We start from the raw sequence: 25,483 nt of genomic DNA on the forward strand, positions 1-25,483 counted from the left end.
AGTATGTTTTTCTCTATTAGATAAATTATTCTTTAATAAGTTTTCCTCTATTAAATAAATTATTCTGTTCGGTGGTGTGTTTTTCTCTATTGTCTGGCCTGGTTAATAATCAGTGATTCATTCAAATAATGTTCTGAATTCTATTTCTGACAATACATTTCAGACAGTATACGCTTTCCTATCTTATTATCTTATTTCTACCTTTAATCCACTTTTTTAAAATCCAAAATTGTTGCAGATGAAATGTTTTGGTATTTACAAGTTCATTTCTTTTGTTCATTTCTTTATTTACAAACAGCTGAAAACAAGTCAAATCTGACATCATTTGGGTTATTGTTGAGAACATTTGTACAGAACAACACATACATGCTGGAACATCTATATTGAGGGGGTATAAACCAGAGGTGGAAAGAGTACTAAAATACTTAAAAATACTGAAACTCAAGTAAAAGTACTATTACTTTAATGAATTTTTACTTAAGTACGAGTAAAATTACTAGTCTAAAAATCTACTCAAGTAAAAAGTAACTCATTTAAAATGTAAATGAGTAAACGTTACTTAGTTACTTTTTTTAACACGAGAGGGTGACAAGTGGATATAAATTTCACAATAGTTGTTTTTTATTCAAATATAATAGAAAAAACATGTTGATACAACATTTAAAACATTTAGGGATGTGTAATGTGTCATTTTAGTACAGACCATCCCATAAAACTTTTTCAAACTGTATAACCACTAGTGATGGGTCGTTCGTGAACGATTCAATTCTATTGAACGGCTCTTTAAAATGAAAGGAACCGAGTCACACCTCTGGGAGCCGTATATACATAAATACTTCCCTGTAGTTTTTTCTCTATCACATATTACCGAGAGGAATGTAATGAAATGAAATGTAAGCCCAGTTAGGCTACAAGTTATACAACAGATGATTTATTGCAATTATTTTAAACTATTTTTGTTATTACAACATACTTGTTTATTTACAGTGCCAGTTCCTTTTATCAGGCAGTCTCTGCGCCTCATCAAGCGTTAATTTGCTGCAGCTGGGAGAGACCTTTAAATGCCGGTTTTGTTGTTTGTGTGTCTCAGACACCTGCACACTCTGTGATGCAGGTGAGCTGGACTACACCCAGCTCTTTTTTTGACCACTCTTGCATTACTGATCTTTTTTCCTGGAAACTCAGTTGGCGGTCTTTTATCTATTTTTGCAGCTTGCTCCTACGTGATATTCAACCTGAACGCAGGCTGCATCAGGTATTGGCACAGCACTCTGCCTGTCTTTTTAAAAACTTCCTAGTCCATTTTTTGTCTAGAAAGCTTGGGCTGCCAATGGCTGGTTGACCGAGTAGCTGGCATGGTGGTAACTCAGCTTTCAACTTTTTGCTTTTATCTATCTTTGGTTTTATTTATGGTTGTGCATTTTGCTGAGAGTTTATCAATGATGCCCCTGTGGGATGAGGGTGTGGGCATTGGACTTTTTTGACGTTCACTGGGGGAAGCATATACTAATGTTCCTGTGGGGTAGAAATGCTTCTTTCTCTCTTTCTGGGCAAGCAGGTGGGAGTATGATGTCCCATTACTCTGACTAATGTTCCTGTATAGCTGTTCTGTTGCATCCCCTTTATCCTTAAGGCTATGAAGAAAACCCAACCTGTCACTTTATGTTAAGAGGACGTTTGTCCAGTCAGATATAATTTAACATCAAAGCAAATTTACAAAACAATAAAATGTAGAAATAATAATAATAAAGAAAGAAGCTTCTCAAGTTTTTTTATGTCTATGTGGTCTCAAGAACTACAGTCAAGTTTAAAGGTGTAAATCATCAAGCAGGGGCTTCTTTGCAAAGGAGCTTTTAAGCCCATGGTGATGTTCTAGACACTTCAGTATAATTAATAATAATAATTTTGGAGGGTTTCAGGGTTACACATTAATATCTGAGCCAAACTTACAGTCAATGCGGAAAGTCTGCACACCCCTTTCACCTTCTCCACATTTTATTACGTTACAGACTCATTCTATAATAGATTGAGTTCTTTTTTTGAAACATTACACACAATCACCAATAATTATAAAGTGAAAACAGGGTTTAGAAAATATGCAATTTTATTTTACTGACAAAAATGGTTTATTTATGGGTTACATATCTGTACACACCCTTAGACTATTACTTGATTGATGCACCTTTGGCAATTACAGCTTCGAGGCGTCTTGGGAAAGAAGCTACAAGCTTGGCACACTTGTTTCTGGACATTTTTGCCCATTCCTCTTGGCATATCCTTGCGAGCTCAGTCAGGTTGGATGGGGAACATTGGGACACAGCCGCTTTCAGCTCCTTCCACAGATGTTCGATTGGATTCAGGTCTGGGCTCTGGCTGGGTCACTAAAGGACATTCACAGACTTTTTCTGAAGCCACTCCTTTGTTCTCTTGGCTGTGTGCTTCAGGTCGCTGTCATGTTGGAAGGAAAACCTTCGCCAAAGTCTGAGGTCCAGAGCGCTCTGGAGCAGGTTTTCTTCAAGGATCTTGGTGTACTTAGCTGCATTCATCTTTCCCTCTATCAGGACTTGTCGTCCCGGTCCTGCTGCTGAAAAACATCCCCACATCATGATGCTGCCACCGCCATGCTTCAATGTAGCGATGGCATTAGCCAGATGATGAGCGGTGCCTGGTTTCCTCCAGTTCAGGCCAAAAAGTTCAATTTTGGTTCCATCAGACCAGAGAATCTGGTTTATCATGGTCAAGGTGCCTTTTGACAAACTCCAAACGGGCTGTCATGTGCCTTTTACTAAGAAGTGGCTTCCGTCTGGCCACTCTACCATAAAGTCGTGATTTGTGGACTGCTGCCTGGATGGTTAATCTTCTGATAGGTTCTCCCATCTCCACAAGGATACGCTGGAGCTCTTTCAGAGTGACCCTCAGGTTCCTGCTCACATCCCTGGCCAAGGCCCATCTTCCCCGATCTTTTAGTTTGGCCGAGCGGCCAGGTCTAGGAAGATTTTCGGTGGTTCCAAACTTCTTCCATTTACGAATGATGGTGGCCACTGTGCTCTTTGGGACCTGTAAAGCTGCAGCAATTTTTCTGTACCCTTTTCCAGGTCTATGCCTTGACACAATCCTGTTTCTGAGGTCTGCAGATAATTCCTTTGACCCCATGGCTTGGAGTTTGCTCTGAAATGCACTGTCAACTGTGGGACCTTATAGGCGGGTGTTGGCAATCCCCAATCATGTCCAATCAATTGAATTGACCACAGGTGGACTCCAATTAAATTGTAGAAACATCTCAAGTATCAGAGAAAACAAAATGCACCTCAGCTCACTTTTGGGTGTCATATCAAAGGGTGTGCACAGTTGTTATATTTTACATTTTGTTTTTCAATAAATGAGCACAAATGTCTAAAAACCTGCTTTCACTTTGTCATTGTGGGTGATTGTGTGTAGAATTTTGTGACAAAAAAAGAATTATTATATTATTATTATACTGTAGTATGAGTCTGTAATGTAATAAAACGTGGAGAAGGTGGAAGGGGTGTGCAGACTTTCTGGCTTGACTGTAATGTGGCATTAGGAAGCAGATTGGGTTTTCTTTCTGCCTTTACTAATGAGTAATGGGTGCAGTCAAATTAGCCTGATTTATGTGGAAAGATGTAAAACAGTAGCTGAAGTAGCTCAATCAAAATTTCACGCTACACAGTTACAGACCTCGCTCCACCACAGATTCATCGTCTTGTTACTGTTGGTTCACTCAGAAATCGTGCAAAAATCACTGAAATTCCAAGACTACCATGACATACATGTTGCTTACAGGTGTATGTACATCGATCAGCCATTACATTAAAACCACCTCCTTGTTTCTACACTCACTGTCCATTTTATCAGCTCCACTTACCATATAGAAGCACTTTGTAGTTCTACAATTACTGACTGTAGTCCATCTGTTTCTCTGCATGCTTTGTTAGCCCCCTTTCACCACAGAGCAGGTATTATTTAGGTGGTGGATCATTCTCAGCACTGCAGTGACACTGACATGGTGGTGGTGTGTTAGTGCGTGTTGTGCTGGTATGAGTGGATCAGTCACAGCAGCGCTGCTGGAGTTTATAAACACCTCACTGTCACTGCTGGACTGAGAATAGTCCACGAACCAAAAATATACAGCCAACAGCGCCCGTGACCACTGATGGTCTAGAAGATGACCAAGTCAAACAGAAGCAATAGATAAGCAATCGTCTCTGACTTTACATCTACAAGGTGGACCAACTAGGTAAGAGTGTCTAATAGAGTGGACAGTGAGTGGACACGGTATTTAAAAACTCCAGCAGCGCTGCTGTGTCTGATCCACTCATACCAGCACAACACACACTAATACACCACCACCATGTCAGTGTCACTGCAGGGCTGAGAATCATCCACCACCTAAATAATACCTGCTCTGTGGGGGTCCTGACCATTAAAGAACAGGGTGAAAGCAGGCTAAAATGGTATGTAGAGAAACAGATGGACTACAGTCAGTAATTGTAGAACTACAAAGTGCTTCTATATGGTAAGTGGAGCTGATAAAATGGACAGTGAGAGTAGAAACAAGGAGGTGGTTTTAATGTTATGGTTGATCAGTGTATACTTTTAACCTTAGCTATATAGAAAATAACCACTAATAATAAAGGGTTGACAATATAAATAGTCAAAATACAAGCGCAGAAGTAAGGCAAGGCAAGGCAAGTTTATTTGTATAGCACCTTTCATACAGTGGCAATTCAAAGTGGTTTACATAAGGAAAAAAATTAAAAGCATTAAAACATTCCTGAGATTTAGAACCTCAGAAAGGCTTTTTGCAAATATAGTTACAATTAAAAAAGCATGAAATAAAAAGCAGAGAGAAAAAGTGATTTACATACAGAATAAAATATTAAGAACATGAAAAACTAGAAGTAATTGGTGAAACATAAAAATAAAGATTTTGGCCACTCGAATACATCGTATCGAATCTCAGCTCTGCCATCCGGCTGGGCGGCTGTATGAACAACGATTGGCTGTTGTTCATAGGGTAGGACAAGCCAGACAGGGACTCCTCATGACTGAGCGAACGGCGACCTCTGCTGACTGGTTGATGCCGTCTGCACAAGAGTCGAGGAATAATGCTGATCAGGGTGTGGCTCTCCTTGCACAGAGCTGATCAGCATGAGAAGTCGCCTCATGCAAGTGAAAAGATGTGCGATTTACCCTAACCTCTAGTTGTAGCCTAGAGGTTAGGGTACTGGACTAGTAATCGAAAGGTCGCTGGTTCAAGCCCCACCACTGCCAGGTTGCCACTGTTGGGCCCTTGAGCAAGGCCCTTAACCCTCAATTGCTCAGACAATATACTGTCACAGTACTGTAAGTCGCTTTAAATAAAAGCATCTGCTAAATGCTGAAAATGTGAAATGTGATTACTGCACACATGTTGGAGGGGACGTGCGGCAGTCTCGCTCTCCTCAATCATGGCGGGGAGTCGGCTCCAGTAGAGAGGAAGTATAATGCAATTGGGTACAAATTGGATGCGCTAAAAATTTGGAGAAAAAAAATGTAGATTTTGCAGTAATAATAGAGTAGAACTGGTGCTTGTATTGTCTTTGCTGGTGCTGTGGATAGCTCTGATTGCTCTGTTTACCTGCACTTTGCTGAAGTGACACACACACACACACTCACTGATACACACACACACACACAGACACACACTCACAGATACATACAAACTTCAATTCTGGATGTAAATGTGATGTCAAGCTGTAGCAAGTGTGTGTGTTTGTGTGTGTGTGTGTACATGTGTGGGTGGGAATAGCTCCAAGCCAAGCCTGTGCTGCTATGTGCACCGAGAGGAGAGAGGAGGGGAGGAATAGAGCGAGCGAGGAAGACTGAAATGAGGACTGCTTTATAGAGTGGGTGTACAATATAAGAATATGCAACAATCATCCTGAGCTTTAGGAACGAGCGTCACCGCGCAACAAGTCTCCCGAAAAAGAAACAGAACCGCGCTGACACTCCTAATGAAAAATAAAAAAAGATAGCTCATGCAGGCACGGCAAACAAACGTACGTTCATAAATGTGTAAAATGTCGGACTATCGGCTTAAAATAACATGATTTCCGTCGAGCATTAATTTCCCTCCGTAAGATCCAGTGAGAAACTACGATCTCTTCATGTCAGGACTGATGACAGACTGCATGCCAGCAGGATCTGGCTCTCACACAGATGTGTGCACTCCATAAAGATCATATATGAATTATATATCACACTCTCTAAAGACTGTGAATATATCACACACCATCAGAAACCAGCTGAAAATTTCATTTCTCATTTTTCTGACACCGCGTTCACGTTCTGGGTAATTTCCGTGCATTTAAACTTATACGCTCACTGTCCATTTTATCAGCTCCACTTACCATATACAAGCACTTTGTAGTTCTACAATTACTGACTGTAGTCCATCTGTTTCTCTAAATACCTTTTTAGCCTGCTTTCACCCTGTTCGTCAATGGTCAGGACCCCCACAGGACCACCACAGAGCAGGTATTATTTAGGTGGTGGATCATTCTCAGCACTGCAGTGACAATGACATGGTGGTGGTGTGTTAGTGTGTGTTGTGCTGGTATGAGTGGATAAGACATAGCAATGCTGCTGGAGTTTTTAAACACCTCACTGTCACTGCTGGACTGAGAATAGTTCACCAACCAAAAATATTTAGCCAACAGCGCCCCGTGGGCAGCGTCCTGTGACCACTGATGAAGGTCTAGAAGATGACCAACTCAAACAGCAGCAATAGATGAGCGATCGTCTCTGATTTTTCATCTACACGGTGGACCAACTAGGTACGAGTGTCTAATAGAGTGGACAGTGAGTGGACACGGTATTTAAAAACTTCAGCAGCACTGCTGTGTCTGATCCACTCATACCAGCACAACACACACTAACACACCACCACCATGTCAGTGTCACTGCAGTGCTGAGAATGATCCACCACCTAAATAATACCTGCTCTGTGGGGGTCCTGGGAGAGTACTGATCATTGAAGAACAGCAGGAAAGGGGGCTAACAAAGCATGCAGAGAAAAATATAACAGTCAGTAATTGTAGAACTACAAAGTGCTTCTTTATGGTAAGCGGAGCTGATAAAATAGACAGTGAGTAGAAACAAGGAGGTGGTTTTAATGTTATGACTGATCAGTGTATATAGATAATACATCCACACACATTTATCAGCATTATCAATATTAGATGACATACCATAGATTCAGAAAGTATTTAGATCTCTTGGCTTTTAATCACTGTGCTGTAAATTTGATTTTAAGCCATTTTTACTCATAAGTCTACACTTACCTACCCATACTGAAGAACAGAAAACATGTTTTTAGAGTTTTTTTAATAAATTAAATCAGAAACTGAAATCTCAAATGTACAAAAAATATTCCAGTGCTTTGAGATGTGTTTAGAACCTTAATTGGAGTCCAACTGCTACAATCTGAACTGACTGGACGTAGTTTAAAAAGGAACACTTGGTACTTTAAGAGCCCAAAATTTACACGTCTATACAAATAACATTATATACAGAACTGCTACAATCTGAACTGACTGGACATAGTTTGGAAAGGAACACTTGGTAATTTAGAATCGAGGAATGGAATAGAACGCCTTTATTTGTCATATATACATATACAGGTGTACAGTACAATGAAATTCTTTCTTCGCATATCTCAGCTTGTTTGGAAAATGTGGTCAGAGTGCAGAGTCAGCCATCATATGGCACCGCTGGAGCAGAAAGGGTTACCAGTGGCCCAACAGTGGCTGCATGGCACTCTCGACCTTTAGTTGATTGCCCAAAGCTCTACCCACTAGGCTATCACTGACTCAAAATGCACACTTCATTGTAGGATGAAACCAAGCCATGAAGTCCAAGTAACTGTCCGAGGATCTCTGTGATCCGGGCAGGGCAAGAATATAAAACAATATTTAGGGTTTAAGTGTTCACAGGACCGCAGTGCCTTGAACCTTACTGGAGGTGGCCGTCGAGTCAAATTGGGCAAATCGTAACGTAAAAGACGTACGACAGCCTGCTTGGAGTTTGCTATGGGGAATTTAAATGATTCTCTGTCCTAATGGCAAAAAAAACAAGCACTATGTCTGGTAAAGAACAGGCACTGATACCACCCCAACATTGAAACTCATTGGTGGCAGCATCATTCTATGGGGTGTTTCTCATAAGCAGGGATATGGAGACTGGTAATTGTACTAATGACTTTATATACAAAACCATAGTGTGACCAGGCCTATACTAATGACTTTATATACAAAACCATGGTGTGACCAGGTCTATACTAACGACTTTATATACAAAACCATGGTGTGACCAGGTCTATACTAATGACTTTATATACAAAACCATGGTGTGACCAGGTCTATACTAATGACTTTATATACAAAACCATGGTGTGACCAGGTCTATACTAATGACTTTATATACAAAACCATGGTGTGACCAGGTCTATACTAATGACTTTATATACAAAACCATGGTGTGACCAGGTCTATACTAATGACTTTATATACAAAACCATGGTGTGACCAGGTCTATACTAATTACTTTATATACAAAACCATGGTGTGACCAGGTCTATACTAATCACTTTATATACAAAACCATGGTGTGACCAGGCCTATACTAATGACATTATATACAAAACCATGGTGTGACCAGGTCTATACTAATGACTTTATATACAAAACCAACCTCTGTTAAAACTGCCGGGTGAAACACACTTTTTTGGGTGAATGCCGCCCTCATAACTGATGGCTAAATTCTACATTTTTTAAACAAATGTAATCAGAAAAATGAAGTGGGCAGTTTATTAAGAGATTTTTTGTCCATATTAATTTTTTTGTGAATTTGCTCAGTTCTGTTTCAGCCCACAATCCAACGTGTTTGTGATAATTAGAATAATTAAGGGTTTACTGTGCCAGAGCTATTTCTGATCATTCCTTTAAAACATCGTGACTAAAGCTACAGAGACCGGTTAAACACAAAATAGACGACTTTTGCTTTATTGGTGGTCTAAAATTAAGATCCAAAAGTATGTGGACTCCCCTCCTAATTACTGAGTTTAAGTGTTTCAGCAACACTCATTCCTAACAGGTGTTAAAAAGTAAATAAAAACAATAATATAATTGGGTCGGGGTAGCTCAGTGGTTAAGGTACAGGACATCTACCCTAAGAGGATGAAGGTCCCTGGTGAGTCTGGTTCCTTTCATGGTTTCTTACTGTAATTTTAGGGGATTTTTTCCTTGCCACTGTTGAACTTAGTTTGCTCAATGGGTTTTTGGTTAAGGTACAGAACATCTACCCTAGGAGGATGAAGGTCCCTGGTGAGTCTGGTTCCTCTCATGGTTTCTTACTGTAATTCTAGGGGATTTTTACCTTGCCACTGTTGAACTCAGTTTGCTCAACTGGTTTTTTGTCTGTTGGTCCTGGATTCTGTAAAGTTTCTTTAAGACAATGTCTATTGTAAAAAGCGACTAGTAATGAAAAAGCTGCTGGTTCAAGTCCCACATCTGTCAGGTTGCCACTGCTGGGCCCTTGAGCAAGGCCATTAACCCTCCATTGCTTACAAAGTTGCTGTATTAAAGGCTTCCAACCTTGAGGCAGTGGTTTGGTAAAGACCTTTAAAGACTTAGTTCTAGCATGACTCCACACTTGTGTGCTAAGTAAGGTACATAAAGATAAGGTTCCTCAAATTTGGCATTGAGGAACTCCAGTGACCTGCACAGACACCTGCCATCAAACCCTATTAAACATCTTAAGATGAATTAAAGCATGAATTACAAGTCAGAACCTTTTACCAACACCAGCACCTAACTTCACACGTGTTTTAATATGATAGGCACAAATACCCAATCCAAAGACAACCCAAAATCTAATAGAGACAGTTCTAGCCACAAAGTGAAAAATAAATCCATCTTAGTGCCAGTGATGTTGATGCTGGATGTCAAGTCAAAGTCAAAGTTGCTTTATTGTCAATACTGCAATATGTACAGAACATACATAGGATTGAAATTACATTACTCTCTGACCCATGGTGCAACACTAAACATTAATTAAACAATAAAACTAGAATAAAAGAAGAATATAAAAATAGAATAAACACACTGTTCAACATGCTTATGATGTCGAAATGTTTTTATCCACACACTGTATCTACAGTTTATGTCAACCATTTATATTAGCTTTTTTTTACCAGTTCATCCACTGTTGGTAGCCACAAACAAGCTTCTGTGGCTGCTCTGGTTGGCTTTTTGACCACTGTACTTGGCAGAATTTCACTAGCATTACAGCAGCCTCAACGCACAATACTACCACCACCATGCTTCACAATAGGCACAGTGTTGTGTCTTTATTTCAACACAGATTAAACCCAAAATATTCAATGACACATCACAGACATGAGTGAGCGGTGACTTGCCTGGCAAGATTTTTACAGCTATAAACTGGGTAACCATAGCAACTACCAGAAGAAAGCTAGTTTCATTTTAAATGAAAGTAAAAGAAGACCTAGCAGGATAACAGCGTCCAACTGTTCCCTTCTAATTTTTAAATTAAAAAAACCTAATCAGAGAAGAAAACAGGACGTTATTCTTCAGCACTACCTTATCTGTTATTTCCTTCTCACAAACCAGTTTGTTGGATATTATATCTTAAATAAAAAGTAGGGCTGTCACGCAATTAAAATTTGTAATCAAGATTAACCCATTTATGCCCAAATTTTTCCCAGACATGCAAATATGCAAATCATGTGTTATTAGCAACCCTTTGAAATAATCAATAATTATGTCCTCCAAAAAAATGAGAAAAGTATATGAAAAAGTGTGTTTTATTACCGGTCACAATTGTGACCGGTGGGATGATATGCGTATTCTCAATGAAAGGTTACACAAATTGTTTTTTGTTGAAATAAGGGCCTTCTGACAGCAATCACTGAAACAGAATACTTGATCAGGAACTTGGGACTTTCCACACCATAGGAACACTAAGACCAATGGCAAAATATGATCAAAATATGTTAACATTGTTTGTTTATATCAAATACAAATTTCAACAGCATCACTTTAGTGTAACATGTATTGAACCATTTATTTGTAAACATTTTAAATTGTACTTTAGTGCAAATATTTTAATGTTGGTATAACATTTTAGTACAACATTCGCAACAAAATACACATTACATTCAAGTACTTCATTCAAAACTTCAGGAATGATGTAAACTGTTGTGTATACCATTAGGAACAGACCTAATTTAACAAAAAATAAATGTATTTAGATTATAGGCAGGTATACAGTAACGAGGTAGGCACCAGAACAAAAATGCTTGATTCTGTTGATCAACAAAACGAACAACAACAAAAAAAAATGTCTCTTGTACTCCTATATTCATTTGTTGGTCCTTTCATTCCTTTATATTCACTTTACCATATTTTCTACTTTATATGGTATGCCTTAAAGCACTCAATGTGCAGTGGACTGTTGCATTTCTCACATGCATAGGTGGTGCGTTTATCACAAAGACGACATCTGAAGAACCGATTCCCTGTGTTGATTGGCCAGTGAGAGACTTGGTCATATCTTGCTTGATCTTGCACAGTACTGGCCAGTAGAGATCTCCTTCCGTGGTTCAGAGGCTTTGTGCCAAACCTTTGTATGAGAGATTGTGCCACTACTCGTGTGAAGGTGAGCAGATCAATGGTCCCTCCCATAACATCTCTGTAAAAGTAATGGCTATTCACAAGTGCACTGTTGAGAGACCATGCAAAGATGGGCCACCACCACTTCTTGGACCTGATTGTGATGCTGTATCTTGAGGCCTGCTGGTCATGAAGATCAACACCTCCCATATGCTAATTGTATTGCTTGATGCATTGTGGTTGTCGGACTTGGTCAAAAGCATGTCGCTCTTTGTTCCATCGTTTGACAGTGGACTCAGTATAGGTCTGCTCCATGTTTGTTGCCATAGTGACAACATTGTTGTCCTTCCAGCGGACCAGCAGCTTCTCTCCTTCTGTTAGAACTTGAGTGGTTCCTCGGGGTAACTTGTTGAATTCATTCTTTGGAGTGAAGGGAACATCAAAAAGACGGTTGTCCCTTATTGTCCCACAGCTACCATATCCCCTCTTTGTCATCTCATCCAGAAGTGAAAGGGAAGTAAAGAGGTTGTCATGATAGAATTTACAACCTTGTGGCACTTCACCTTGCTCTGCAAGACCGAGAACGACAGTCGGCCCCTGGCCTAATTTGGTCTGTGGGAGGAGTGTGAAGCGTCCCCCATATGGCTCCATATGATGCATGTACCCCTTATGTGAGGCAAGGCTCCAGATTTTATAACCAAAACGGATTGGTTTGCCTCTGATAAACTGCTTGCATCCATGAGACGGCCATAATATCGTATCATGCTTTCATCCACAGCCAGCCATTCTGGATATGGCATGACTTTGTATGATGTGTTGAGCTCAGTGAAGATGGGCCTGACTTTGAAAAATGGGTCCTCTGTGATCTTGGTGTTGTCAACAAAATGTAGTGAGGCCATGATCTCGTCAAATCGATTCCTCCGCATTGCATTTGAAATGCATTCATTGTGTACATCATCGTCAAGCGACCAGTGCATACGCCTTCTTGGAACTGTGCTGTATCCGGATGCCAGTAAGATCCCATAGAATGTAAGGAGCTCTTCCATATTCATATTCAGTGGCCTGGCCTTGGTCTGGGTAGAGTAGAGGTTGGACATTTCAACATTGATCTCTCTTAGGGCGGGTGGATACATTAGGAGGAAAAGATCCATTGGATCAGGACAGCTCTGTTTGACACATTCAGCAGCATTGGGGCTGTATACTTTGTATTCAGGAAAGCTAACAGTGGTCGGCCTCTTTGATCGTTTGAACACTCTGTCTTTATTTTTTACAACCTCAGGCTGTGCCCATACCCCTTCGGGCTGACCCTTCTGGTGGCTAGAAGACCTGCCAGAAGGTTCCCCAGATCCACAATTCTGGCTGTTAGAGGGCCTTGAAGATGTATTGGACTTGCTTCTCTGGTGGCTAGAGGACCTTGAAGGTTCCTCAGACTGTCCATTCTGGAATTCAGAGGACCTTGGAGTGTCTTTAGACTTGTTTTTATGGCGTCTAGGATATCTTGGAGGTCTCTCAGACTGGCCAGTCTTCTCACATGAGAATGTTGGAGGCTCTTTGGTTTTATCTATTGGGTGGCTAGAAGATCTGGGCCCAACAGTAGACAGTGGTGAAGAAGAGGTTGGCTCTTGTGGTTGCCTGGAACGTCTTGTAGAGGCCCTGTACTCTCCATTTTCAAAGGTGACATATTGCAATGGGGGGCTGGTTGGGGTGGGGTGGAGGGTGAGTTCACAGTCGATTTTATTCCCGTCATCATCTGTCTTCAACAGTTCAGCGTGTGCATTTAAAATTCTGGCTGGCAAATGGCCCATTTCTCCCTGGTAGTCCATATCTGACCCATCACTATCACAATCACTTATAATAGCATCTTTCTCATTTTGAGGTATGATTGCAATGTTGCATGCCTTTTCTGGGCCATCATCTATATCCAACATGTCAAGGACTTCACTTAAAGTCAACCTAAAATAAAAAAAAAATGTAGGTAAGATGCAACAAGAATTTTATTTGTATATTAAGTATGTGTGCATCTAGATATAACATTCTATCCCACCGGTCACAATTGTGACCGTTTACATGTTTACTCATTCTGCAAACACACCAAAGACATTTGACAAATTACAAATGTATATATTATTACTAAACAACTTAGAGAGCATGTGTACAAAATGTTTTTTTTCTATGTTTATTTTAACATACTTTACTAACCTTTTATTTGGGAGCTTTGAGGCAGCCATCCTCTTCTCAAGATGCAACCAGGAAGTAAACAGCTCTGGTCATGTGACAATTTACTCAAAAAAATTGATACTGCCCACATTTAATTGAAACATTGTAATATTTCAATATTTCCTTATAGGGTATTGGGAAATTCCCCAGTAACATTTTTAGAGGCTTATAATTAATAAAAAAAAATTCGGTCACAATTGTGACCGATGGGTTGAAATGGGTTAATCGCGATTAAAGAACAAAATTAATCTCAATTAATCGCAAACTAATAATTAAGCAAAATTTGAACAGTTATGCACATTTTTATTGCAAGAACATGTTTACCAATAAAAACATTCATAAATATGATAAAATTATTAAATCTAAATTCATTTTAGAAAGCACATTATCTGACAAAGTGAGGATCTTTTCCTGTTCATAACCCTGACACTGAAATCAGGTGCACCCCCCCAGTTATGACCCTGTGCATCTCGTATAACGTCATGTACACCCACATCGTTAACTGTGTTAAAGCGTTTAAATACCAGTGGTGTCCAAACTGTTTTTTGAGGAGGGACAGATTTGATAATGTGAAAGTGCCTGAGGGCCAGCAGTCCCTGATGACATTATTTTAAACAATAACAATAAAATATGCATGGCTACTTTTGGAGTATTTCCTGGCATACAGAACCATAAGACAAAAGAGAAAAAAGAAATTCATATTAAACAATACTTTACATTTTACTTAGGTTTTTTGGCTAACTCAGAAATCATGCTTTTCAAAATATTTTGATCTAATATTGTGCATTAATAAAGCATCAAAACACAGATATGATTATTTCATAGATCTATTAAGAAAACCTTTTAATACTGTGTTTGTGCAGAAACAAGACGGGGAAATACTGTTCTACATTACCATTTAAACATCTATAAATACCTGAAACAGTCAAGTTACCAGACAATATCTATTATTAAGTTATTGACTGTAGCTATAAAAAAAAAGTGTTAATTAATACAGTCCATGCAAACTCTTAGTCCATATAAATATCAGATAAAAATGTGTTTTTAAAGAACTACAAACATCACAAATATAAATCATGAAACATCACGCAGAGTTTCACTTCTTACCGGAGGGGAAGGAGGCGGAGCTACGCGGTTTTGATGGACAGGTCTAGCAGCCAATGGAGATACTTGTTACAGAGATTTCATTCATCTTTTAATCAACACCAATATACAGTACAGAGATTAAAGTTTTTTATGTTTTGTTTTTTACATAAACTAATCTCCCTTCACTTTCCTGAGGATTCATAATAATAATCATTTTGGCTAAACACTAAACCATGTGGCTGGATTCATAAGGTTTACCTGCACTAAATGAACAGATTGATAAACACACTACCGTACCTTTAACATTATAGTGCAGGTACATGAAATAGCTTCATTCATCTCTTATTTCATGAGTGATTAATAATTGATTCCTACATGTAATACATGAATGAATTCATTATGAATATGCACAAGTTCATTTTGTCTAATCTAAGTGGTGGACAAGGTACACAAACCATGTAGCTGAGTTAAAGTAGAGATAAACAAGGTAAAATATTACTCCAGTAAAAGTAGTAGTAAAAGTAAAAATACTCTTTACCTCCACTAAAGTACTAAACTAAATTTACCTTCAAATGTACTTAAGTATGAAAGTAAAAGTAGAATGATTTATTGTGGTTCTAATGTTTTATGATCATTTCTGTAACAAGACTCTTGATTAATCAACTCATTTTAGGTGAAAAGACTCGTGTGTCATTAATTAAGCTTAACTGACTGAGCTAAATTCAGTTATACCTATTAATTAAGATAAACATGTAACATTTAGTGCTGAGCAAATGCTAAACAATAACAGTATTAAGTATATTAATGACATCAAATTCATTATTTTTTTTAAAACAAAGCAACATACAGCTGAAAATGTTTGATAAGTAGTGGAAATGAATGGGGCTCTATGGGATGTTTGGAACTATACAGAGCTCCACAACCCGGAAGCTGCGCAGAAAAATGTCCCACCCCCGTTACAACGGTTCCCTATGGGAGAGTCGCCACTCTGTTCTCTCTACCGCTCTGGGTAACACGTAAAAAAAGTGAAACCCGATCGCGGACCTGCCTGCTTTTTATAGTCCAGTGTGATCTATTTAACAGCAGTGTTTGTAAAGTTCCGTGTACAGTTCATGCGCTTTACATCCTAATTCATTTGAAATACAGTTAATTACCACAGAGACACACATGTATGTGGCACAAACAGTCAAATAAAAATAGTTAGATTAAAAATTTTAATCTCGATTAATTTTTTTTAATCGCGATTAAAATTTTAACGCGTTAATCGCGTTAATATAAATGTTTAAACTTCACTGGGTGAATTTTGTGTAAGTTACAGGCTGTTATTTGCTGAAGGACATACAAACCACTGAAGTAACTTTAGTGTCATTTCGTTTCTAACTAAAATAAAAAAAAACTACTTTACACTGTAATCCATGACTTTACTTTGTTACAGGGAAAGTAATCAAGTTACAGTAATCAATTACTTTTTACCTTAGGAGTTCGCTTCAATGGCTTCAATAAATTAATTATATAAAGGAAATTATGCTTTCTAATGTACATCAACCGTTTAGGAAAGACCCCTTCCTGTTTAAGCATGACTGTGCCCCTGTGCCCCAAAGCAATGTCTATAAATAAACGCTTGGTTTAAAGAAACTCCAGTGTCCTGCAAAGAGCCCTGACCTTAATCCCACTGAACAGTTTTGAATTAATTGAATTAGTTGAAGCTTTCTTGACCAACATCAGTGCCCATCCATAAAAATAAAGAAGCTTTTTTCTTGAGGCTGTTACCCTGCTAACTTCTAGCACACCAATGTAAAAATATCGCTGCACTTTGTACCACATTGAACTCTTTTTACAAATGTATCATCTCACCTGTATATACCATCAGTATTTTGCACTACTTACACCAGCACAACAATAATGTATATACTGTATACTGTATATCTGCTATACTTATATACATCACTTTATTTATTCTCATTCATTACCCATTCATGTAGCCACTTTAGTCACCTTCCATTACTCTGTAAATACATATTAGTCTATACACTGTACAATAATCATATCTGTTTAATATCAACATCATCTGTTTAATATTCTTAATGTTCTTATGTCTCCTCACTTCACTTATCTGGGCACTTGTGCACTTTAACTGTAATATATGTAAATAATCTCTATCTTGCACTTCTGGTTAGATGCTACTGCATTTTGTTGGCTTTGTACTTGTTTACTCTGCACAATGACAATAAAGCTGAATCTAATCTAATCTAATCTAAATGCTCTTTTGATTCCCACAGACATACTTCAAAGTCTTGTAAGAAGAATGGGCAGTTGTAGCCTAGTGGGTAAGGTACTGGACTAGTAATCATAACATTTCTGGTTCAAACCCCACCACCACTTAAGAAAGGCCCTTAACCCCAATTGCTTTCACTGTATACTGTAAGTCACTTTGGCTAACAGCGTCCATTAAATGTCGAAAATGTAAATGAAAGAATTTTCAAAAAGAGCGGCTGATCACATAAAGGTCAGAACATTTAAATACCATTTGTATTTTTAATGGGATGTCCAGCAAGCTCCTGACCAGGTGTCCAAATGTTTGGTATGTGTCAGTGCTGCAAGAGCTTTTAAAGACTAGTATTTCCCCATTATGGACACTTTAAAAAAAAAGCTTGTGCCCTTTTTATCTGAGAAAGGATTGTGGTCAGGACAGTCATGACCCACCATTTATTTCCTTTCAGCTGCTCCTTTTTTTTTTTTTTTTTTTTGTACTTGCCATAGCAGATAATTTTGGTTAACCTACCTACTTTGCTACAGTTTTTATGCTGGATGCCCTTCCTGATTAAACCCTCCTTATTTTTATCCGGGCTTGGGATCTGCACTTGGAGGGACCATTTGAGTGATTTTATTTAGCACCACAACCCACTTTTAATTCCTATAATAAAAAAAAATTACAGCAGATTGGGGAGTGTATTCATACATGGCTGCACAACTTGAAATAATCTCCCCACCTCTATTCGGGATTCAGACACATGCTTATTTATTGTAGAACAGGAATGTGTGGCTCCAGTCCTGGGTTTATGGAAGGACTGGTGATCTCATGGTCTGTCCCACCCGCTGGTCCTGTTTTTGATGACATAATATGGGTCATATGGCTGTTCAGCCCTCTAGGACCTGGACTGTCCACCCTGGCTTTAGACACAGGAGCAGAGCTTAAGGGTTCATGGTCATGAAGAGGTTGCTGTCATTCTGTCTTTCACATGCAATCACTCAGGTTTACTGATGGTGAGGGAGGTGTACACTGTTGAGTCCTCATTGTTGTGGTACCTTCTGGTTCCCCCATTCAGTTATGCTGTAATAATAGGAAATATCAGAGTCTCATCATACACTCTGCACAACAGACATTTTATTAATGGTTTTGTTTATATCCTATATAACTCGACCTTTTGTTCTAGTACCCCAAGGTGGTTCTGATGTAAACCCTTTTAACCACCTGAGGCTGAAGCCTGTAGCTTTGATGCCGTCATGCCAACATGCCGTTCTTGCTGGATGTGATGGGAATCTGAACTGACTGTGCTCATTATATTCAGAACTCACAGTTTATTCTGCCACTATTCTACTACACACTGAACTGAAAAATGAACTCTAGTTCCTTTCTTAATGCTGTTTATTTTTATTATATTTTTTTTATAATTGATTTTATTTTACAGATCTAGTATCTGTTCATTTAAAATAGTTCTAATTCCTTCAAATTATCCACTAAGTCACCCAAGGAGGGCAGAGGTCCATGTTGAGTTTGGTTCCTTTGAAGGTTTCTTCCTTGTAATATTTGGGGAGATTCTCTTTTGCACCATTGCCCTCAGTGTTTGTAGTGTTATGAGTCATATAATATTTGTAACCTAGATTAGCTCACTGGCTTGAATGATGTCAGTACGATCCACAGGTGGATGTTAAAAAAGGCTCACCCACCTATTCAGTTCTTAGAATAGCTCCAAAACCTGAAGGGTTTAACCAAAACAAACAAAAAAATGCTACAAGACTTTTTAATACGAGCAAAGAGTTTCAAAGAGACAGACTAGTGTGTGTCTAAACTGGAGGTGCATTGTGTGAGACAAAATTAACCATTTAAAAAACCTTCTGTATTAAAGATAGATGGTCTGGCTAGATGGTCAGATAACCTCAGTAGTTATTCTAGTTACAAAAAAAAAAAAGAAACTTTAAAAAACTTTCTCATACCCATCACAAACTAATTAGGATTTCAATTAGAGATGTGCCGATCGGGGTTTTTGGCACCGATTCCGATCTGCGATCTCCTTTCAGGGACATCGGCCGATAGCTGATTGCGATCGGGGGGAGGGGGGGTTGGGGGGGTTTAGCAGTAAATAAAATAAATAAACTTAAAAAGAGCCTCACAGTGAAGATAAACCGGAGCAGCGCGCGCGCGCGCGTGTGTGTGTTTGTGTGTGTGTGTGCCCTTAGAAGATACGCTTTGTTCACAGTATCGCTATAAGTGATTCATTGATTCATGAGTCGATTCATTTTTCGCCAAGCGTAAGTTTCTCTTCTCAGTTATCTCTCCGTGTTTACTGTTATTAATTAAATGTCGTGGTTTTAAATAAACACCAGCTACTACAGAACATTCTGTGTGACTCTCTTACATTAAAAAGCTTAATTAAAAAGCTTAATTAAACTGCTATTACCACAGATCTGTAACCGAGTCAGACTCGTTCCATCTAAGGAGCTAAAAGTTTTCTAAAAGTTCAGCAGATGATCCTGAACTAACGAATTTGGTAATGAATAAACTTTTGCCTCTGATTGGCTCTGTAACATTTTCTGTTCTCATCTACATCACAAGTAAGAACCACTTACGATTTACCAAAGTGAACCAGGAGTTTATATAACGTGCTGATAGAATCGACTCAGATGTGACCGGGCTGAATTATCTTTTTAAAGTAAATATTACAATCAGCAAAATTACATCGTATGTATGATGCACAAAGTTAATGATGTTATTTTAGGTCATGAAGAGCTTTCACTGTGGTTTCTGTACGATGGTTGATGAATGGTGATGTGATGGTTGGCGTCTGGATCAATCCACTGAGCTGTTAACTTAACATGGTCTTTATATATCACACGATCGGATCGGCTACTTTTAGGAGATATCGGCCGATCGCCGATAGCATATTTTGATTAAAAATCGGCCGATACCGATTCATAGCCGATCGATCGTCCCATCTCTAATTTCAATGACGCCTTATTCACTCTTATATTTTTAAGATTTATGTTATTTTGTCCATTCCTTATATACAGTGATGTCCATGGCTCTTCATTAGGTGTTCACATAGTTTTGACCATATAGTGTATACACTGATTGGCCAGAACATTAAAAACAATGTCAGATAAAGTGAATAACATTGTTCTTCTGCTTCCCAGTATATCTGATGCCATTGGTATAGGTGCCATTGTAGTGGAAGTCTATTGTAATACCATTTGTTTTTTAGTTGGGACGTTAACAACAAGCTCATGGTCAGGTGTCCAATTACTGTTAGCCACATAGTGTATGTTCGGCTATGTTTGGTACAGCTAAATGTCATGCCAAAGCTTTAAAATAACTAATTTTTGCCCAATAAGGACACTTTAAAGAAAACCTTGTGCCCTTCTTATCTGAGAAAGGATGGCTCAACTCCTTATTCACTCTCACATTATTTGTATATTGTTATGATTTATGTTATTTTGTCCATTTCTTATATACAGTAATGTCCATGGTTATTGAACAGAATTACAAATATAGTTCTGACTGTATAGTGTATACACTGATCAGTCAGAACATTAAAACCACTGACAGGTAAAGTGCATAACATTGTTCTCCTGCTTGCCAGTATATCTGATACCATTGGTATAGGTGGCATTGTAGTCTATTTTAATACAATTTGTTTTTCAATTGGGATGTTTAACAAACTCAAGGTCAGGTGTCCAAATACTTTTGGCCACACAGTTTATGTTTGGTATGGCTAGTGTCATGTCAGAGCTTTAAAACATCTATTTTTGGGTACACTTAATGGACCATTGGGTCCTTCTTATCTGAAAAATGGTGGCTCTACTCCTTGTTCACTCTCTCAATATTTGAATATTGTGATGATTTAAGTTAATTTGTCTATTCCTCTAATACAGTAATATCATGGTTTTTCATCAGGTGTCCACATTGTTCTGACCATATAGAGTATACATGGATCAGCCAGAACATTAAAACCCCTGAGAGGTAAAGTAACATGTAAGACATTGATTATCTCACCACAAAGGCAAATATACCAATGAGATCAGATTTAATGTGAAGCAATAGAACAGTCAGTTCTTAAAGTTGATGCATTAGACGTATACAAAGATCATACAAAAGTCACTATTTTAATACCATTTGGCATTAAAGCGTAAGGATTGGTGCAACTTTGACAAGGGTCAAAGTGTAACAGCTGGACCACTGTTCAAATTTGCAGGTCTTGTAGGGTGTTCCTGGGATGCAGTGGTTGGTAGCTTTGATTTTATTTTTTTTTTACACGAACCATCTAACTAAACGTTGTAGACCAAGTGCACCCCTTCATGAAGGATAACACACCCTGCCACACTGCAGAAATTACTAAAGAAAAGTTAATAGTTGAAAAAAGACTCCAAGATGTTCCCTTGGCCTTGAAATTTCCCAGATCTCAATCTAATGAAGCATCTGAGGGATGTGCTAGACAAACAAGTCCGATTCATGGAAGTCCCACCTCGCAGCTTACAGGACTTAAAGGATCTGCTGCTGAGATCTTGGTGCCAGATACTACAGGGCACATTTCCAAGGTCTTGTGGAGTCCATGCCTCGACGGGTCAGAGCTGTTTTGGCAGCTGGAAGAGGACCTACACATTATTAGGAGGGTGATTTTAATGTTATGGCTGATTGATATACCCACTGCACCATCAGGCCGCCCATCAAAATACATTTACAGTACTAGCAGATAATTAACGCTTCATGTTTCTCGTAGTGTCTCCTTATCACACATTTCAGAATATATATTAATCTATGCAAATGTACACTGCAGTTATTTAAAACACTGTTTTAGCAGCCCTCCTCTTCGTTGTGCCCTGGTGTTAATACTTACAAAGGTTTGTATTAACACATCTGGCAGTTGTTTACTGTTTTCAGAATACAAGTTCAATTGTACTGTATAATTAATATAGCCATACAAACATGCAAAGTGTGTTTGGGCTCAAAGATGTAGCCAAGTATTGAACACTGGGAGGAACCGAATCTACCGGGATTTGGAGGGGGGGCATTCTAATACATTCCTGCCATAGTAACATCTAACTGGTACACTGACGGATCCTAACATTACACAAAGCTAGTAAATGGAATATGTTTAATTATATTTATACATCATTATAATAAGCCGTAGCCTAATGGTTCAGGTACTGGACTAAGAATCAGAGGTCACTGATTCAAGCCCCACTACTGCCAGGTTGCTGCTGTTGGGCCCTTGAGCAAGGCCCTTAACCCTCAATTGCTCAGACTGTACACTGTAACTGTAATGTAAGTTGCTTTGAATAAAGGCGTCTGCAAAATGCTGAAAATGTAAATCATATAGGGGGGCATATTTGAATACTGGGGGACATGATTCCCCCCAATATACACCGATCAGCCATAACATTAATACCACCTCCTTGTTTCTACACTCACTGTCCATTTCATCAGCTCCACTTACCATATAGAAGCACTTTGTAGTTTTATGTTGGTGCTGCCTCCTGTCACTGGAAATTATCAGCTCAAATTGAAAACAAATGACAGGCAGTCACTTCGTTTTGTTGCTTTGCCGACGATCTGAATGTATGGTAACGCGCTAGCACACCGCTACAGAGTGTTTAGACTTGCGGGTTCGAATCTTAGCAGAGCAACCGATCTGGCCGGGCATCCACACAAACAAAGATTACAGTTCACAGGATTGGATTATTGCCACAATTGTGGGTTTTTACAGCAGTGAAATAGCTGAAGAACCAGAAACCCTCTCTTTATACTGCTCTAGTCATATCACATTGGGTGTTGGACTTTGGAACCTACATTCTGTGCTAACTGTTGTTTCTTACCTGCTTACAACAGCTCAAAGACAGACATTGCTTATCTCTGTACTTTATACTCCCAGCCTCACCTCAAACAACCACATAAGGATTTAACAACTATAATGATTTAATGCACAATCAACATAATACTAATATCCAGGTTATATAAAGCATGAACTCTCATTTTTCCATAACATTTGATGAGAGGTCAGACAGGGTCTCTTCCCACTGCAATATGCAATCTCCGGGACTGGATCAGGCATCTGTGCGAGGGGGAGGGCGTCACATGGAGCATAGCATGGTTCTCCATATGCGATAAGGCACTGTGCAGGAACCCAACACCGGGAGGTTAAAAGATACAGCTGGCGACTGGGCCCTTGTCGAAGGGGGGCGCACGATGGTCCACAGTACGACCTTGGCCAGAACAGAGGTAGTGCAAGTGGCAGTGGAGTTACAATCATGAACTGGAAATGACTAGATTGGGAAAAAATATATAGTTTGTATTCACAAAATGCTGGTAATGTAAATGATTCTGTTACATTTCTAATCTCTTTCCTCGCTCAAGCTTTGCAGCATATTTTATAAAGCATTCAGGTTTGACATCCTACACAAATTCCCTGGAACAAAAATGCAGAAAAACATGAAAACCCTTGAGAAAAAAGAATCGCTGTTCCTCAAGGGTTCATTAGCATTGACGCAGTGTCCGAAATAACCCAGCGTGCTGAATTACAGGAATTGCTATGTAAGGAAAGCGTTGTACCTGAGGCTGACTAGCCAGAGCAGACAGAGGGTGGGCAGCTGTAAAAGGATGGCAGAGTGAAGAGTGACCGCTCTGAGCATGTGGGCGGACAAAAGCGGATGGGGGGGGGGATGATGAATTAAGAGCAAGAAGACAGAGTATTCTATCATGTAGGAATAACTAAGGTTGTGGTATTTAGCCGTATAAAAGTATGTGAGATTGGGGAGTTGCACCACTGTCACCTCCCAGCTCCATGACCACATCTCTCCAACATGCCTGTATGCCCATTAAAGGCACCTTTACCAGTGGACAGGAGTTAACATGGGCACTTTGACTGCCAGCCCCATACTCAGAAGGGTGTTGTAGTACTTCTGTTTGTCCATACAAGACACCACAGCCTTCATGTCCTCTAAAATCAATGAGCCTTAGAGACCAGAGACCTGTCAGCAGTTTGTACTCCGTCCCTCCTCTGACCTGGTACTCTCCAAGGCCAGCAGTAAACACTCCACATGCCTTGTTGTTTCCGAGATACTTTAACCAAGTCATCCGGCCATAATAATCTTGGCCCACATCAAAGTCACTCAGGCCTTTATGCTGATTAAATCTGCAGCATTCAAAACGTGAATTACTAATAACTACCATCCATCCATCCATCCAACATTTAATATATCCCTGAACGTAATGTGTGTGATTCTTTCAAATCAGTCATAGTCATCCTCAATTTTGGTATGTGGTCATAATGTTTTGGCTAATCAGTGTATATGGTTTCAAACTGAGGTATTTCTTTAGATTAACATTCATACGTGAGGTCTCTATGTGTCTGTCTGAAAACCTAGTGATATCTCTACATAGATCAACACGCATTTTACGTCATCCTATGTGCGCTCCCAAGCAGAAGGCATGCCTAAATTCTTAGATACCTTAAAATGCTGCCTACTGAGGTGCCTTATTTCAAAGCTATAAACTGCCTGAATAACGAGGGAGCATCCGATGCTTCCTTAGCGGTGTAGGCAATCCCAGCATTTAGTGCAGCACAACTTTTCTCACAAAGAATTACAAATAGGGCAGACGTATGCATATACATATGTACAAGTGACATTTATTTGCAAATTAGGGCTTGTCAGTGACAGTTAAAGCATTTTAGGTACAAGGAGAGAGATGTGAGCTGCCATGCTAGCGGGTTGTGCCGCCTTAGCCTGCTGGTTTGAATGGCCTGAGGCTAACTGTGTTAGCTTAGTAAGCTAAAACAGTGGTGACATAATCGCCGTAATCGTAAAAGTAGTGCGTCTAAATAATCTGCCTTATAAGTTGGGAGTCTTATTAGAATCCTCTCTACTTTGGCAGCTGCCTAGATAGGCAGTAGGCATCAAGGAAGCTCACTAGATTAAAATATTTACAACCTGGTCTCATTTGGAGTCGTAAAGAGTGGAGTGGTTATTTAACATACAGTACATGAGCAAACATATGTAGTCATCTGACCATAAGCTTGTTGGACATGCCATTTTAAAACCATAATTTTAAAACCACTGGCGCAGCGGTAAAAAACGCTAGTCAAACAGTGCTGAGATCTCAAGCTCTCAAGTTCGAATCTCGGGTCTGCTATCGGTCGACTGTACGATTACACAAGAAACACAATTGGCTGTAGGTCTGTAAGGGGTGGGACAGGAACAGGGGAACAGGG

At 39.2% G+C, this 25,483-nt stretch overlaps 1 protein-coding gene across 6 annotated transcripts in view; it reads right to left on the reverse strand.

Moving 5' to 3' along the window:
- Positions 1-25,483, reverse strand: part of syngap1a (synaptic Ras GTPase activating protein 1a) — a 291,115-nt gene that overhangs the window by 111,671 nt on the left and 153,961 nt on the right. Inside the window, exon 1 of one of the 6 annotated variants that reach the window (XM_062986438.1) lies at positions 23,824-23,856. The exons of the other annotated variants lie outside the window; for them this stretch is intronic. The gene's annotated coding sequence lies outside the window, so the exon portion shown is untranslated. Of the gene's footprint in view, positions 1-23,823; positions 23,857-25,483 lie in introns of those variants that run through there. 6 annotated transcript variants of the gene reach the window in all.

The sequence above is a fragment of the Trichomycterus rosablanca genome, chromosome 1, assembly GCF_030014385.1.
Source record: "Trichomycterus rosablanca isolate fTriRos1 chromosome 1, fTriRos1.hap1, whole genome shotgun sequence".
Classification (NCBI taxonomy): Eukaryota; Metazoa; Chordata; class Actinopteri; order Siluriformes; family Trichomycteridae; genus Trichomycterus; species Trichomycterus rosablanca.